Source organism: Rhincodon typus, chromosome 1 (assembly GCF_021869965.1).
Source record: "Rhincodon typus isolate 14 chromosome 1, sRhiTyp1.1, whole genome shotgun sequence".
NCBI lineage: Eukaryota > Metazoa > Chordata > Chondrichthyes > Orectolobiformes > Rhincodontidae > Rhincodon > Rhincodon typus.
This window is the reverse complement of record NC_063332.1, coordinates 136860040-136876108: the sequence shown is the minus strand read 5'-3', so window position 1 is coordinate 136876108 and position 16069 is coordinate 136860040.

Genomic DNA, 16069 nt, shown 5'->3' with positions numbered 1-16069 from the left:
GGAGTGGGCCATAATGCCATTCAACCTTGATGTAACCATGCTGACTAAAATGCAGAATATGACTCCTTACCTCACCTGTGCATTCTGAGTCTGGGAATGTTTGGTAACTCTTTCTGGAGCCAGGTCTTTATTATAATAGCAACGTCATTTCCTCACTTATCTGCGCTCTCTTATTTGATACATTTTGGGCATTCACATACATGGGGTGGCATGGTGGCTCAGTGGTTAGCGTTGCTGTCTCTCAGCACAAGGGACCAGGGTTTGATTCCAGTCTGAGGCAACTGTCTGTGTGGAGTTTGCACATTCTCCTTGTGTCTGTGTGGGTTTCCTCTGGGTGCTCCAGTTTCCTCCCACAGTCCAAAGATGTGTAGGTTAGGAGTATTAACCATGTGAAATGCAATGTAATAGGAAAGGGGCTGGGTGTAGGTGGGATGCTCTTCAGAGTGTTAGTGTGGACTCACTGGGCTGAATGGCCTGCTTCTGCACTGTAGAAATTCTATTATTCAATATGCAGCTATCCTAATTTTGACCTCATTGCACTCCCTCTTACACTGACTGTATTCAATGCCTTGTTATTTCTTATTCAAGTACCACTTCCAATGTAACTCCCTGCTTTCTATTCCCTGTCAAGTTAGTTTAAACCATTGATTGCAGCACTAATAAACTGTCTTACCAGGGTAATGGTCCTGGGTCTGTTTAGGTGCATCCTATCAGCCTGTTCAAGTCCCACTTCCCAGGAAACAGTCCCATTCTTCCAGAAAGCTAATGCCATTCTTCCCAGCAATGCATTTATCTAATCAACCCTTCTATTTCTCTACTACTAACACTGGGCCCAATCTTGTGATTAGTACCTATATCATAGAATCTCTATAGTATGGAAACAGGCCATTCAGCCCAACAAGCCCACTCCGCCCCTCCGAAGAGGAGCATCCCACCAAGACCCATTTCCCTAATTTCCCCATGTCTAACCCACCTAACCTAAACATCCCTGGGCACTTTGGGCAATTTAGCTTGGCCAATCCACCTAGCCTGCACATTTTTGGACTGTGGGAAGAAACCGGAGCACCAGGAAGAAACCCACGCAGATACGGGGAGAATTTGCAGACTCCACAGAGACAGTCGCCCGAGGCTGGAATCAAACCTGGGTCCCTGGTGCTGTGAGGCAGCAGTGCTAACCACTGAGCCACTGTGCCAACCTGTGAGGTTGTCTTACTGTTTTCTTTCCTACATCCCAAAAATCAGTTTCAGGAACTCCTCTCTTTATCTGCCTCTGTGAGTAGTTCTGATATGTTTACCCTTTACTCCTCAAAGTGCTCTGTACCTTTCAGTCTTCCACCAAGGGAGGCAACATACCATCCTGGATTCATGTCTGTAGCCATTGAAATGCCTGTCTAATCCCTTGTCCATTAAATTATTCAATATTGCCTCCTGAATCTTACTCCTGTACACCCCTTTACAGCTGAACCACGTATGGCTTGTGGACCTGGCTGAGGTCCATTTCCCAGGCGTAATTCAATTATTACAAATTACATCAATTACTTAGATGAGGGGATTGAAGGTATATCAAAGCTGACTTCATAGACAACGCCAAGATATGTATGAAAGTGTGTTGTGAAGAAGGCATAAGCAAATTGCAAAATGATATTGATAACCTGAATGAGTGAACAAAATCTGACACATGGAGTATAACATAGGAAAATTGTTTACTCTGGCAGAAAGAATACAAAATCACAGTCTGATTTAAATGGAGAACAACTACAGAATTCTATGGTGTGGAGAATTAGAGGTCCCAGTGTCACAAAATGTCAGTGTTCAGGTACAACATGTAATCAAGAAGGCTAATGGGTTGCAATCTTTAGTATGAGATGAATTGAACATAAAATATGTTATGCTTCAGTCATACAGTGCATTGGTCAAACTACATCTCAAATACTGTGATATGTTTTGTGTCCTTATTTAAGGAAGACATAAATGCTTTGGAGATGGTAAAGAGGAAGTTTATTAAATTGTTACCTGGAATGAGCACGTTGTCTTAGGAGGATAGGTTGGAGTCACCAATGAAGCACTACTCTCACACATCTGCCAGAGTCCACAATGAAAACATAACAGGACATACACTATTTATACACCATTTAATTCAACTAGGAGAATGTACGGAGACATTTTCACTGAATGGTTGCATGGGAAAAGAACACAAGAAGCAAAGGTGGTTTCAATCAGAAAACGTCACAGGTACCTCAGACATGTGCATTATAGAATGCGTTATTGTCTTTAATCTGCTTTAACTCTTTGATCAAACAGAAATAAAGTGCATTTAGAACCTTAAGTCTTCAGAAGCCCCAAACCACATGAATCCTACCATTAACTCTGAAGCAAACATTCACAACTCTGGGGAATGGCATCTTAATCTGTATCTACAAATACAGGGGAAGTTCTCATGTTTTTGTGCTAATGTCTGAATTCTTCATTGTATCAACTGGAGAATAATCTGCACAATCAACATAGATGTGCTCAGATAGAGTGGGAGGATGCCTGTACCAAGATCAGGGCCCTCTTGTGGCATGTTTGTAGTGTCCCTACTCCTGGAGCAAGAGGCCTAGGTTCAAGTCCCACTTGCTCCAGAGGTGTGTAATAACATCCCTGAACAGGTTAATTGGAAAAAAAAATACATTAAATTAAAAAAAAACTAAGTATCCTGGCCCTTTTCAAGGAACAGGCAGCCCAACTGGAAGGACAACAAGCAGACTGTGCTTGTGCTGAAGTGATTGGATATGTACATTCATCCAATGTGAAAACCTCCACTCTGCAACCCCCAACTTCAAATAAAGTAGTAACGCTTTTGAAATGGTGGGAGCTGCAACACTAAGTTTTGCACTGTCAGGAAGAGATCACATCCAGTGTGAAACACAGCCTATGTCAGTATATAGTTTTGGAAAACTGAGGCAACGTGGGAATAGAACTGGTAAATCTTCTCTTCCTCCATTTTAAAAGTTTAAAATTCAGTAGTCTAGCGAAAGCTGAGTCAACTCACTGAGGGATAGTTAAACCGGAGCTACAGATCAGAGGATGGGGTAGTGGTGTACAGGCAGATACAGCATGCAGACAATCTGTGAGGAAGCATAAGCGTTGATAGGGCAAAGTTGCAGTCAGTGCGACGAGTTGAAGTGTGTATATTTTAATGCAAGAAGTGTCAGGAATAAGGGTGACGAACTTAGAGCATGGATCAATACTTGGAACAACGATGTTGTGGCCATTATGGAGACTTGGATAACACAGGGGAAGGAATGGTTGTTGGATGTTCCAGGGTATAGATGTTTCAAAAGAAATAGGGAGGGAGGTAAAAGAGGTGGGGGAGTGGCATTACTAATCAGAGATGATATCACAGCTGCAGAAACGGAGTTCATGGAGGAGGGTTTGTCTACTGAGTCAGTATGGGTGGAAGTCAGAAACAGGAAAGGAGCAGTCACTTTATTGGGAGTTTTCTGTAGACCCCCCCAATAGCAAGAGAGACACTGAGGAACAGATAGGGAGACAGATTGTGGAAAGGTGCAGAAGTAATAGGGTTGTTGTCATAGGTGACTTCAACTTCCCTAATATAGACTGGAACCTCCTAAGTGTAAATAGTTTGGATAGAGCAGATTTTGTCAGGTGTGTCCAGGAAGGATTTCTGACTCAATATGTAGATAGGCTGACTAGAGGGAAGACCATATTGGATTTGGTACTTGGCAATGAACTAGGCCAGGTGTCAGATCTCTCGGTGGGAGAGCATTTCTGTGATAGTGATCACAACTCCCTGACCTTTACTATAGTCATGGAGAGGGATAGGAGCAGACGGTATGGGAAAATATTTAATTGGGGGAGGGGGAATTACAATGCTATTAGGCAAGAACTGCGGAGCAGAAATTAGGATCAGATGTTCTCAGGGAAATGCATGATAGGAATGTGGAGGTTGTTTAGGGAGCAGTTGCTACTGGATAGGTTTGTCCCACTGAGGCAAGGAAGGATGGTAAGGTGAAGGAACCTTGGATGACAAGACATGTGGAACATCCAGTCAAGAGGAAGAAGGAAGCTTACTTAAAGTTGAGGAAGCAAGGATCGGACAGGGCTCTAGAGATCTACAAGGTAGCCAGGAATGAACTGAAGAATGGACTTAGGAGAGCTAGAAGGGGGTATGAAAAAACCTTGGCGCGTAGGATCAAGGAAAACCCCAAGACATTCCATGCTTATGTGAGGAACAAGAGGATGGCCAGAGTAAGGGTAGGGCCAATCAGAGATAGTGGAGTGAACTTGTGCGCAGAGTCAGATGAGGTGCTTAATGAATATTTTACTTCAGTATTCACCAGTGAGAGGGACTTTGACATTTGTGAGGACAGCATGAAACAGGCTGATATGCTTGAACAGGTTGGGAAGGAGGATATGCTAGAAATTTTGAAAAATATTAGGATAGATAAGTCCCCTGGGCCAGACAGGATATACCCAAGGTTGCTATGGGAAGTGAGGAAAGAGATTGCTGCCCCTTTGACGATGATCTTTGTGTCCTCACTGTCCAGTGGAATAGTACCAGATGATTGGAGGGTGGCAAATGTCATTCCCTTGTTCAAGAAAGGGAATAGGGATAATCCTGGGAATTACAGACCAGTCAGTCTTACTTCTGTGGTGGGCAAATTATTGGAGAGGATTCTGAGAGATAGTATTTATGATTATTTGGAAAAGCACAGTTTGATTAGAAATAGTCAGCATGGCTTTGTGAGGGGCAGGTCATGCCTCACAAGCCTTATTGAATTCTTTGAGGATGTGACAAAACACATTGATGAAGGCAGATCAGTTGATGTGGTGTGCATGGATTTTAGCAAGGCATTTGATAAGGTTCCCCATGGTAGGCTCATTCAGAAAGTAAGGAGGCATGGGATTCAAGGAAACTTGGCTGTCTGGATACAAAACTGGCTGTCCAATAGAAGACAGAGGGTGGTAGTAGATGGAAAATATTCAGCCTGGAGCTCGGTGACCAGTGGTGTTCTGCAAGGATCTGTCCTGGGACCTTTGCTGTTTGTGATCTTTATAAATGATTTGGATGAGGAAGTGGAAGGGTGAGTTAGTAAGTTTGTCGATGACACAAAGGTTGGTGGAGTTGTGGATAGCGTGAACGGCTGTTGTAGGTTGTAATGGGAGATTGAGAGGATGCAGAACTGAGCAAAGAAGTTGCAGATGGAATTCAACCTAGAAAAGTGTGAAGTGATTAATTTTGGAAGGTTGAATTTGAATGCAGAATACAGGGTTAATGGCAGGATTCTTGGCAGTGTGAAGGAACAGAGGAATCTTGGGGTTCATGTCCATAGGTCCCTCAAAGTTGCCACCCAAGTTGATTGGGTTGTTAAGAAGGCCTTGTTGGCTTTCGTTGGCAGGGGAATTGAGTATAAGAGCTGCGAGGTTATGCTGCAGCTCTATAAAACCCTGGTTAGACCACATTTAGAATATTGTGTTCAGTTCTGATCGCCTCATTATAGGAAAGATGTGGAAGCTTTAGAGAAGGTGCAGAGGAGATTTACCAGAATGCTGCTGGGACTGGAGGGCAGGTCTTATGAGGAAAGGTTGAGGGAGCTAGGGCTTTTTTCATTGGAGTGAAGAAGGATGAGAGGTGACTTGATCGAGGTGTACAAGATGATGAGAGGCATAGATAGAGTGGATAGCCAGAGACTTTTTCCCAGGGCAGAAATGAGTATTATGAGGCATAATTTTAAGGTGCTTGGAGGAAGGTATAGAGGAGATGTCAGAGGTAGGTTCTTTACACAGAGAGTGGTGGACATGTGGAATGTGCTGCCGATAGTGGTAGTGGAGTCAGAGAGCTTTAAGCAACTCTTGGATAGGCACATGGATGATAGTATAAGGTAGGGTATGCATGGTAGTTTGATCTTAGTAGAATAATAGGTCGGCACAACATCGTAGGCTGTAGGGCCTGTACTGTGCTGTACTGTTCTATGTTTTTACGTTATCTGTCAATTACCTGAAGCCTGAATAAGTGTTAATTACGATTGAAGCTTAACTAGTGTGAGTCATCTTGGCTCATCTCAGCTCTTGTTCAAAGGACATGATCAGTAAGCTTCACACAGTCATGAAGGAGCAATCACATTCAGAATGTGATACAGCCTGAGTGAGTATCTAGTTTTAGGGAATTTGGAGGCAATGTAGGAACTCATTCCAGAGGGGTAGGGGTGCTTTTTGCTTACTTTTTTTGGTTCATTGTTTGTAAGGTTTTTTTAAACAGGGTAAATTGAAGCCCAGGATCGGGGGCCCAGCACAAAAAAGCAACACCATTGAAAACGCTATGTTCATTAGTTGATGATAGCTACTAATTTAATGATTATAGGTTGCTTTCACATTGAAGGTAAATAGGGAAATACTTACAGATGACAAATTAAAAGAGCAGTATGATTTTTTTAACAATCAAATTAATTTCTTCAGCCAGAGGGTGATGTCTCTGTGGAACTTTTTGCTGCAGAGGACTGTCAGGCCAAGTTATTGAGTATTTAAGACGAAGACAGATTGATTCTTGATTAGGAAGGGGATCAAGGGTTAAGGGAGAAGGCAGGTGAATGGGATTGAAAAACATCAGCTGTTATCAAATGGCAGAGAAGACTTGGTGGACTGAATGGCCTAATTCTGCTCCTATGTCTTATGGTCTAAATAGAGATGCGGGCCAGGTGATGTGTTGCAACTGTAGACCCAATTGTGATTCACGGTGATTTGCTTCAGATGTTGTGTTGGTTGCCAGCATTTGGCCCATATCCCTCTAAACCTTTCTCATCCATGCACCCATGTATGAATGTTTAAATGTTGAGTAATCCTTCACATTCCTGACTTACACCTTTTAGATAGTGGACAGACTTTTAGGATTCAGGAGCAGATGAATTACTTCACTGCATGATTTCTAGCCTTGAATCTGCTCTTTTTGACATTGTCACTATAACTTTATGCTATTTCAGTTCCTTGACAATGGTAGTGGAGGATTCAGTGATGGTAATGCCATTGAATGTCAGTGGGTGATTGATTCTCTTGTTGGAAATAATCATTTCCTGGCACTTGCATGATGTGAATGTTACTTGTCAGTTGTCAACCCAAATCTGCATATTGCCCAGATCTTGCTTCATTTAGAAGTGAGCTGTTTTACTATCTAAAAAGTCATGAATGGTGCTGGACATTTGTTCTATGTTAAAGTCAAAAAAGGGGATATGCACTGATGATTGCACAATGGTCATTGATGGAGCAGCTTAAGATGGTTGGAAAACACTACCTTGATACTACCAAGGAGCCTCTGCAGAGATGTCCTGGAACTGAGATAATTGACATCCAACAACTGTGATAACCTTTATCAAAATAATCTCATGGCTAATGGAGTATAATGACGAGAACAGGTTATATAGCAAGGTTTTGTGTCTGAATTCAGAATATTAAGGCATAATTGATTTGGTGTTTAAGCTATGGTTAAAAAAAAGAAACTAATTAATCTGATTTAGAAATCCAAAATAATGGATGTAACTATATTGTTGGAAATAAGCCTTTCAGGCGTGAATCAGAATGAACTTCATGAAAAGGCTAGTGGAAATCTGTATGCCTCTCTGAAAAAGCTTGCTGAGGATAGCTGAGTTAAATTCCAAAACAGACTAATAGATTTTCATTTAGCCAGGATATTAAGGGTTACAGAACTAAATGGGTGGATGATACAGATCAGCTATGATATGATTCAATGACGTAACAGGCTTGAGAGGCTCAATGGCCTATTTCTACACCTATGTTTATTTCTAATCTCATTCTTGTCATGGCAAAGGAAGTGTATGAAGGATTTAATTAAGAGTGTAGTTCATATTCAGTAGTAATGAAAGTAACAGGAAAGAACAGAATCTATACAGATCTGAGAGACATGGGTACGATTTAAGTCAGTTTTTACAGGACAGAAACAAGCCTATCAGCCCATCCTATTTGCATTGGTCATCAAGGAATCCATCTATTCTAATCACATTTTCCAATTGCTGTGGCATTTCACTTGCTCATTTGGATAGTTCTGAAATGTCTTGAGGGTTCCCACCTTTAACACCCTTTTGAACTGTGAGTGAAAATATCTTTCCTCAAATCCCCTCCTTACAATGAAACTGTGCCCCCACACACCCCTCCCCCAGTTATTGACTGCAGTACCAAGGGGAAAGGCTTGTCCCTGTCTGCCCTATCTAGAGTCATAGAGTCATACAGCATGGAAACAGACTTTTCAGTCCAACCAGTCTATGCCAACCATAGTACCAAATAAAACTCCTCCAACCTGCCTGTGCTTGGCCCATATCCTTCCAAACATTTCTTATTCATGTACCTATCTAAGTTTCTTTTAAATGGTGTAACTGTACCCACATATACCACTTCTCTGAAAGTTCATGCCACACATGAACCACTGTCTGTAAAAAAATTTGCCCCCATGCCTGTTTTTTAATCTTTCTCCTGTCTCCTTAAAAATATGCCCTGATCTTAAAATCACCCATCCAGGGAAAAGACACCTGCCATTCACCTTATCTGTACCCCTCAATATTTTATGAATCTCAACCTCCAACACTCTAATGAAAAAAGTCCCAGCCTATCCAGCCTCTCCTCATAACTCAAACCTTCCATTCCTGTCAACATCCTGGGAAATCTCTTCTGACCCCTCTCCAGCTTAATAATATCCTTCCTGTAATAGGGAGACCAGAACTGGACACTGTACTCCAGAAGAGGCCTCACTAAAGTCTTGTACAATCTCAACATAATGTCCCAGCTCCTATACTCAAAGGTCTGAGCAATGAAGGCAAGCACGCTAAACGCCTTCTTAGCCACCCTATTTATACGTGATGCAAAATTAAAAATTGTGTACCTGAACTCCTAGGTCTCTCTGTTCTGCAACACTGCCCGAGGCCCTATTCTTAATTATGTAAGTCTTGCCTTTGTTTGTTTTACCAAAATGCAATACCTCACATTTATCCAAATTATTTATCTAATTTATCTCTGCCCTGAAATTTTGTACATATCCATCATGTTCCCCCATCAGCCTTCTCTGGACTAAAGAAAACAACCCCAGCCTATCTAGTTTCTCTTCAAAGCTGAATTGTTCCAGCTCAGGCAACATCCTGGTGAAACAAAAACAAACACGGCAGCCCTGGCAGCATCTGTGGGAAGAAAGCAGAATTAATGTATCAAATCCGGTGACCCTTGACCAGTTCTGAATTTCTCCAGCAATTTCTATTTTTATTTCAGATGTCCAGAATCTTTTTGTTTTATTTTGACATTCTGTACCCTCTAGTGCAATCACATCTTTCCTATAATTTATAGAATCCCTACAGTGTGGAAACAGGCCCTTTGGCCCAACAAGTCCACACCGAACCTCAAAGCATCACGCTATAACCCACCTAATCTATACATCCCTGAACGCTACAGGCAATTTAACATGGTCAATCCACCTAGCCTGCACATCTGTGTACTGTGAGAGGAAACCGGAGCACCCGGAGAAAACCCATGCAGATACAGGGAGAACATGCAAACTCCACACGGACAGTTGCTGGAAGGTGGAATCGAACCCAGGTCACTGGCGCTGTGAGGCAGCAGTACTAAACAGCGAGCTACCGTGCCGCCCCAAATTAGTTGTGGTGACCAGAAAATATTCTAGCTGTGGCCTAACTAACATATACAGCTCCATCATATGATTCATGTTCTTGTATTTAGTGCCTCGACCAACAAAGGTAAGTATCATATAAGCCTTCTGAAACACCTTATTTACCTGTCCAAGTGCCTTCAAGAAACATTAGACATCCACACCAATGTCCTTCTGTTCTTTTGCACTTCATAGGGTCCTACTATTCTATGTGTATTCCCTTGCCTTTCTAGTCTTGCCAAAATGTATCACCTAACTTTACAGGATTCAATTCCATTTGCCATTGTTCGGATAATCTGACCAGTCCGCTTATTACTATTCTCTAGTCCAAAGTTTTCCTCCTTGCTATTTACCGCCAATTTTCATGTCATCATACCTGCTACGTTTATGTCTGGATCATTAATGTATGTAACAAGCAGGAAGGGACCCAGCACCAAATCCTGTGGTATGCCACAATGCAGACTTCCAGTCACAAAAACCCTTTGACTCTCATCCTCTGCTTCCAATTACGATTCTAATTTTTGATTTCATTTGACAAATTGCCCTGGATCATTTGGGGTCTTTGCTTTTTAACTAGTCTGCCATGCGAGAACTTTTCAAAATTGTAATTAAGTCCATGTAGACTCTGTCATCTGCACTATCCTCATCTTCATACCTCCTCAATTTTCAATCAGATTTATTGGACATTATCTTCCCCCTGATAAAGCCATACTGACTATCCTTGATTTATCCTTTATCCAAGCAGTAATTCTGTCCCACAGAAATGTTTCAATAGTTCCCCTACTACAGATGTTAGACTCACTGGTTTGTCATTTCCTGGTTTACCCCTATCACTTTTCTTAGATAAATGGTAACACATTAGCTGTCCTCCAGTCTTCTGGCATTCCCTCCTGTCACCAGAGAGGATTTGAAAATTAAGTTAGTCCCTGTAATCTCCTCCTTTCCCTTCCACAGCAGCCTGGAATACATCTCCTCTGGAGATAGGGATTTATCTACTTTCAAGCCTGCTAAAACTGCTAATACCTTTTTGTCTCAATGCTCATGTGTTCCAAGTATTATAGTCCCCTTCCTTGACTTCTAGACCAACATCGTCCTTGTCTCCCAGAATACAGTTATAAACTACCCATTTAAAACCTATTATGTCTTCCAGCTCCACACAGATTGCCACTTTGGTTCCCTAATGGTAATTTTCTTGTCCCAATACACTTTTAAAATGCCTTTAGATTTTCTTCAATGTTGGCTCCCACTGTTTCGTTATGTCCCTCCTTTGCTGTCTTTTTTTTTTAAGTAACCTCCTGTGCTTTATATACTCCACTGTTTTGAGCCATTAGTATCTTCCATAAGCTGCCTTTTTTCTCTCCTTTACTCAATCCTTTACATTCCTTGACATCCAGAGTTCACATGCAGGTCAGACTGGGTTTCTGGCAACTTCAGCTAAGGACTTCCATGTTGGACACTGAGCACCAACACTTCAAGAGATGATCTCTGCACACCAAGCACTGGCAAACCTATGGTTTACAGACATTCCATTTAACTTGTTCCAGCCTCTACTAGTCTTCATGTCACATCTCTGATCCATTTACAGGATGCTTCTGTGCCCTGAGCTATACCAGCAACTATCATTGTAATGCAAGGACAGTGTGCTCAATGAGATACACCTATCTCGTAGACTGAACCTGCATCTTTGGGCTTTTTGTTTGCTCTCTAGTGCTCACTCACTCTGACTCTACCTGGATGCTCAGGGCATCCTTGCCTTGCATTGCCTTGCCTTTTTGCATCTTGCCTACTCAACACATATTAACCTGATATTATTTCTGTCTTGCTTTGCTATTTATTTCAGAGACAAAGCAGGTAGCTTGACATGGTTGTCAGTGATCTTCAATCAACTTAAGGGGAGATGGCCTTTAGTCAGAGCTCCATGTGCAGTAAGTCAAGGATGGCCTTCAATCAGTCCAGAGTCAGCCAGCCACTTGGGTGATCAGAGACACGACTTTTCTCTAATGGATATTCCCTAATAATGGGTGAGGAGCCAAATGTCAGGCAGCCCATGTCAGTCTTGAGTCATTCTGTCTTATTGTGGGATTTTCTTTTGTGTGGAATGAGAGGCAGGTATTACAGAAGATGTAAATGGATGGTACAGTCATACTTCTTGGTTTAGTTGACGTGAGTGTCCTGCATGAGTGAGTAGGCAGCACAGATGGCATCCAGGGGTTGGGGCTGAGAGAATGAGGGGAAATGTTGCAGGCAATAGTGTACATGCCTTTGTGGAAAGTGGGTACAGGAGCAGAGAGTGAGTACGAAGCATAGGAGAGAAGATGATGGCATTTACACTGGCGGAATGGAGAAGAATATTGACCTTCTTCCTACAGTGCTGGGCATTCCTCCAGATAGCTGAGATTGCACTGATTTCAGTCGCAAACTCAGACCAGGCTGGCATGGTCTTATTTAAGCCTACCCCTTTTAAACCAATGTCCCTGAGTAATTGACATTTCTACCCAGGGAAAATGACTCAAACTATGCATTTTATCCATGTCTGTCAAAATTTTGTAGACTTCAATCGGGTTGCACCTCAGCCTCCGACGTTCAAGTGAAAAGAGAGTTCTTCTAATCTCTACTCATAACTAATATCCTCCAACATAGGCAACATCCCAGTCAACCTTTTCTGCACCTTCTCCAAAGCCTCTGCATCCTTTTGGTAGTGTGGCAACCAAAACTATACTCAATATTCCAAATGTGGCCTAAATAAAGTTCTAGCCAATCATAATTCGTGTACAATGACACCCAGATCCCTCTATACAACTGCATTATGATATTGTTTACCAATTTCTGCCAAAGGGGAGATACAACTGCATTATGATATTGTTTACAAATTTCTGCCAAAGGGGAGATGTTCACATTTTTCTACAACATATTGAATCTACCAATGTTTTGCCTACTTACTTAATCTAAATCTTAAATTGTATGCATTGCTCATTTCCCTTCTGAAATACACAAAAAAAGTAAATTTCTTTGAGAAGAATAAAGGAAATCCAGAAAGAACAAACAATTGCTTCTCACTGAAGAGTAACAAAAGAATATAAAGATTATATATAGACAAATTGAAGTCATGGAAAGATTTTTAACGGTTAATTATTGAATTGAATCACAGCCTTCACCATTTAAAATAGATCTGTTGGACATTTTCCTATCACATTTGCTGTCATTCCTAGTAACATTGTGAATGTTACAAATGGCATTTATGCTGCAAGCCTGAACATTAGCGCTACCCATGTGAAAGCACCATCTGGTGTGTCTGCAATTAAAGTTGACCATTTTCTTGAAACAAAAGCTTTACCTATTGTTTCCATCATAACACAAACAATCACTCCTCTTTGTTACAGGATGAGCTGCAGATGGTGTGGAGAATTGATAGAGGACAGAGCAGGATATAGATAGGCTGAAGACTTGGGAGGTGAAATGGAGGTTGGAATTTAAAGTGGACAAATATAAGGTGATGCATTAGAAGGTTCTAATGCAGGAAGGAGATGGACACTGAATGGGAGAACGTTTAGAAGTTAGGAAGGCAAATAGAATGTTGGTCCTCATGGCAAAGTGAATCAAGTATAAAAGTAGAGAATATTATCATGACTATTGGCATTGTATTGGCAAGACCCACCTAACATATTGCGTACAGTATCAGTGTCCTTACTTATGGAAGGATATGTTTGCATTTCACGCAGTCCAGAGAAGATTAGCTGATTCCTGAAATAAATAGAATTGTCTTGAGGAAAGGTTGAGCAGGTTGGATTTGCTCATTGGAATTTAGAAAATGCCATCACCAACCACACAACTACTGTTTGGTGGTCTGTACACAACTTCCACTAGCGTTTTTTTCCCTTTAGTGTTCCACAGTGCCACCCATACAGATTCTACGTCGTCCAGGCTAAGGTCCTTCCTTACTATTGTGTTAATCTCTTCCTTAACAAGCAATGCTACCCCACCTCCCTTACCTTTCCATCTATGTTTCCTGAAAATTGAATATCCCTGGATGTTGAGTACCCATCCTTGAACACCGTGGAGCCAGGTTCCGTGATCCCAATTACATTCTTTTCAAGTTCATTCATGGGATGAGGGTGTCACTGGCCAGGCTAGCATTTATTGCCCATCCCTAATTGCCCAGATGGCAGTTAAGAATCAACCACATTGCTGTGTGTCTGGAGTCACACGTAGGCCAGACAGGGAAGGATGGCAGTTTCCTTCCCTGAAGGACATGAGTGAATCTGATGTGTTTTGATGCACAGTCATCATTAGACTTTGAATTCCAGATTTTTATTGAATTCAAATTCCACCATCTGTCATGGTGGGATTTTAATCCAAGTCCGCAGAACATTACCTGGGTCTCTGGATTAACAGTCCAGCAATGTATTGCTATGCCATCACCTCCCACATCATATCCATTAATAACTGTCTGTGCAGTTAATTCATCCACATTATTACAAATGCTCCTGCCTTTGAGACACAAAGCCATCAGGCTTTTTTTTTAACTTTTAAAGCCCTTGATGAATTATGATTTAATGTGGCCTTTTTGATTTTTGTCTTTGGTTTCTCTGCCTTCCACTTTCACTTTTTCCCTTACTGCCTTTTGCTTCTGTCCCCACTTTACTTCCCTCCGAATTCCTGGTTTGGTTCTCATCCCCTACCATATTAGGGGGTGGGAACCAAACACCTCCCCAGAAGCTTGAGCAAACACTCCCTCCAGGACATTGGTTCTGGTCCCACCCAGGTGCAGACCATCTGGTTTGTACTAGTCGCACCTCCCCCAGAACTGGTTCGAATATCCCAGGAAGTTGAATCCCACCCTCTTGCACCATTCCACAAGCCACATATTCATCTTAGCTATTCTGCATTCTTACCCTGATTAGCACGTGGCATTGGTAGCAATCTGAGATTACTACTTTTGAGGTCCTACTTTTTTAGTTTAACTCTTAGCTCCCTAAATTCAGTGTGCGGGACCTCATCACATTTTTTAACTATATTTTTGATGCCTTTATGCACCATAATGGCTGGCAGTTCAGTTTCTTATGAACAACACTTTAACCTACAAAGTATCCAGTCAAAAGACTGTTAACATTGTTCAAATCTTTATAGGTGCTAACATACACTGACAAATGTTGCTTATGCAAATGATTTGATATTATACAGTGCTGGCTGCAAAGGTGGTAAATAGTGCCCAAAATGAAACAGACGGTACTTTCACAACTATAATGTGTTTTTAAAGCAATTTCTGCTTGCTAGTGACATTAAAAATCCATTATGTAAATCCAGAGTGGAAGTACAAGCTGCTTCAACGATGAAGTAGACTGAGACTCCTTCCTCAAAGCGGTTAGAGTTCGGGTTAGAGTCTGATCAAGCTAGCTTGGAGTTTGAATGGAAACACTTAACAACTGCACAAATACACGCATAGAAAGGTCCATTCTGAAAACTTGAATGGCTTCAATCAGTTCAATTCAAAGCAATATTTTGTGGAAGAGTCACTGCATATAATAGGGTTAAATCATCCTCAATACAGACTGTAACAAAGAGAAAAGCAATCAAATAATCAGATTATATCAAATGCTCTTGAGGTGAAAATGGTGACAAAAATAATACTTTCCTAAAGCTCTCCGATTCAAAGCATATCAAGGAGGCTTAATTCCACCAAATGTAAGATTCATTTGGGTGGAGGGAAAAACAATGAATGAAACCCATCTCTGGATTATGACAAAATTGGTAAGCTTAAAGTGTATTTTCTTTCTTCAATATAACCTCTGAATACAGTAAAATCAGTTTCGGCAAGCTCCATGCAAATTGCATCTTTAGACTGTGCAATAGATAAACATCAAATCCATCATGTAACAAGTGCTAATGGTATTTCACCTGTAACTATACTACAGTCTTTTTCTATCCTGTTCTATCTGTTCGAACAAGCAACATTTTAAGTATTTTTCCTCAGGCTGATTTTAATTTATGCTCCAAGTACAGATACAGAGGGACATAATATAAACATGTACATAAATTGGGAGCAGAAGTAAGTCATTCAGTACCTCAGGCTTTCCCTGTCATTCAAAGGATCATGGCAGATCTATTTGTGTTTCGATTTCCACATTCTCTCCATTCAAGATTCCCTTGCCGGACAAAAATCTATCCACCTGCACTTCGAAAACTCAATGACCTTTCTGAGGCAGGGAATTTCAAATTCACAAAAACCTCAGGGAGAATAAAGTTGTCCTCATCTCTGTCCTAAAATGATGACCCTTAATTTTCAACAATGTCCCCTAGTTCTGGAGTAACCCAGAAGAGGAAACTTCCTTTCTATGTCCATCTTGTCATGACCATTTTTGCAGCAGCAGCGGGAGCAGTGAGAGCGAGGACCAGGGGGCTGCCGGGAAG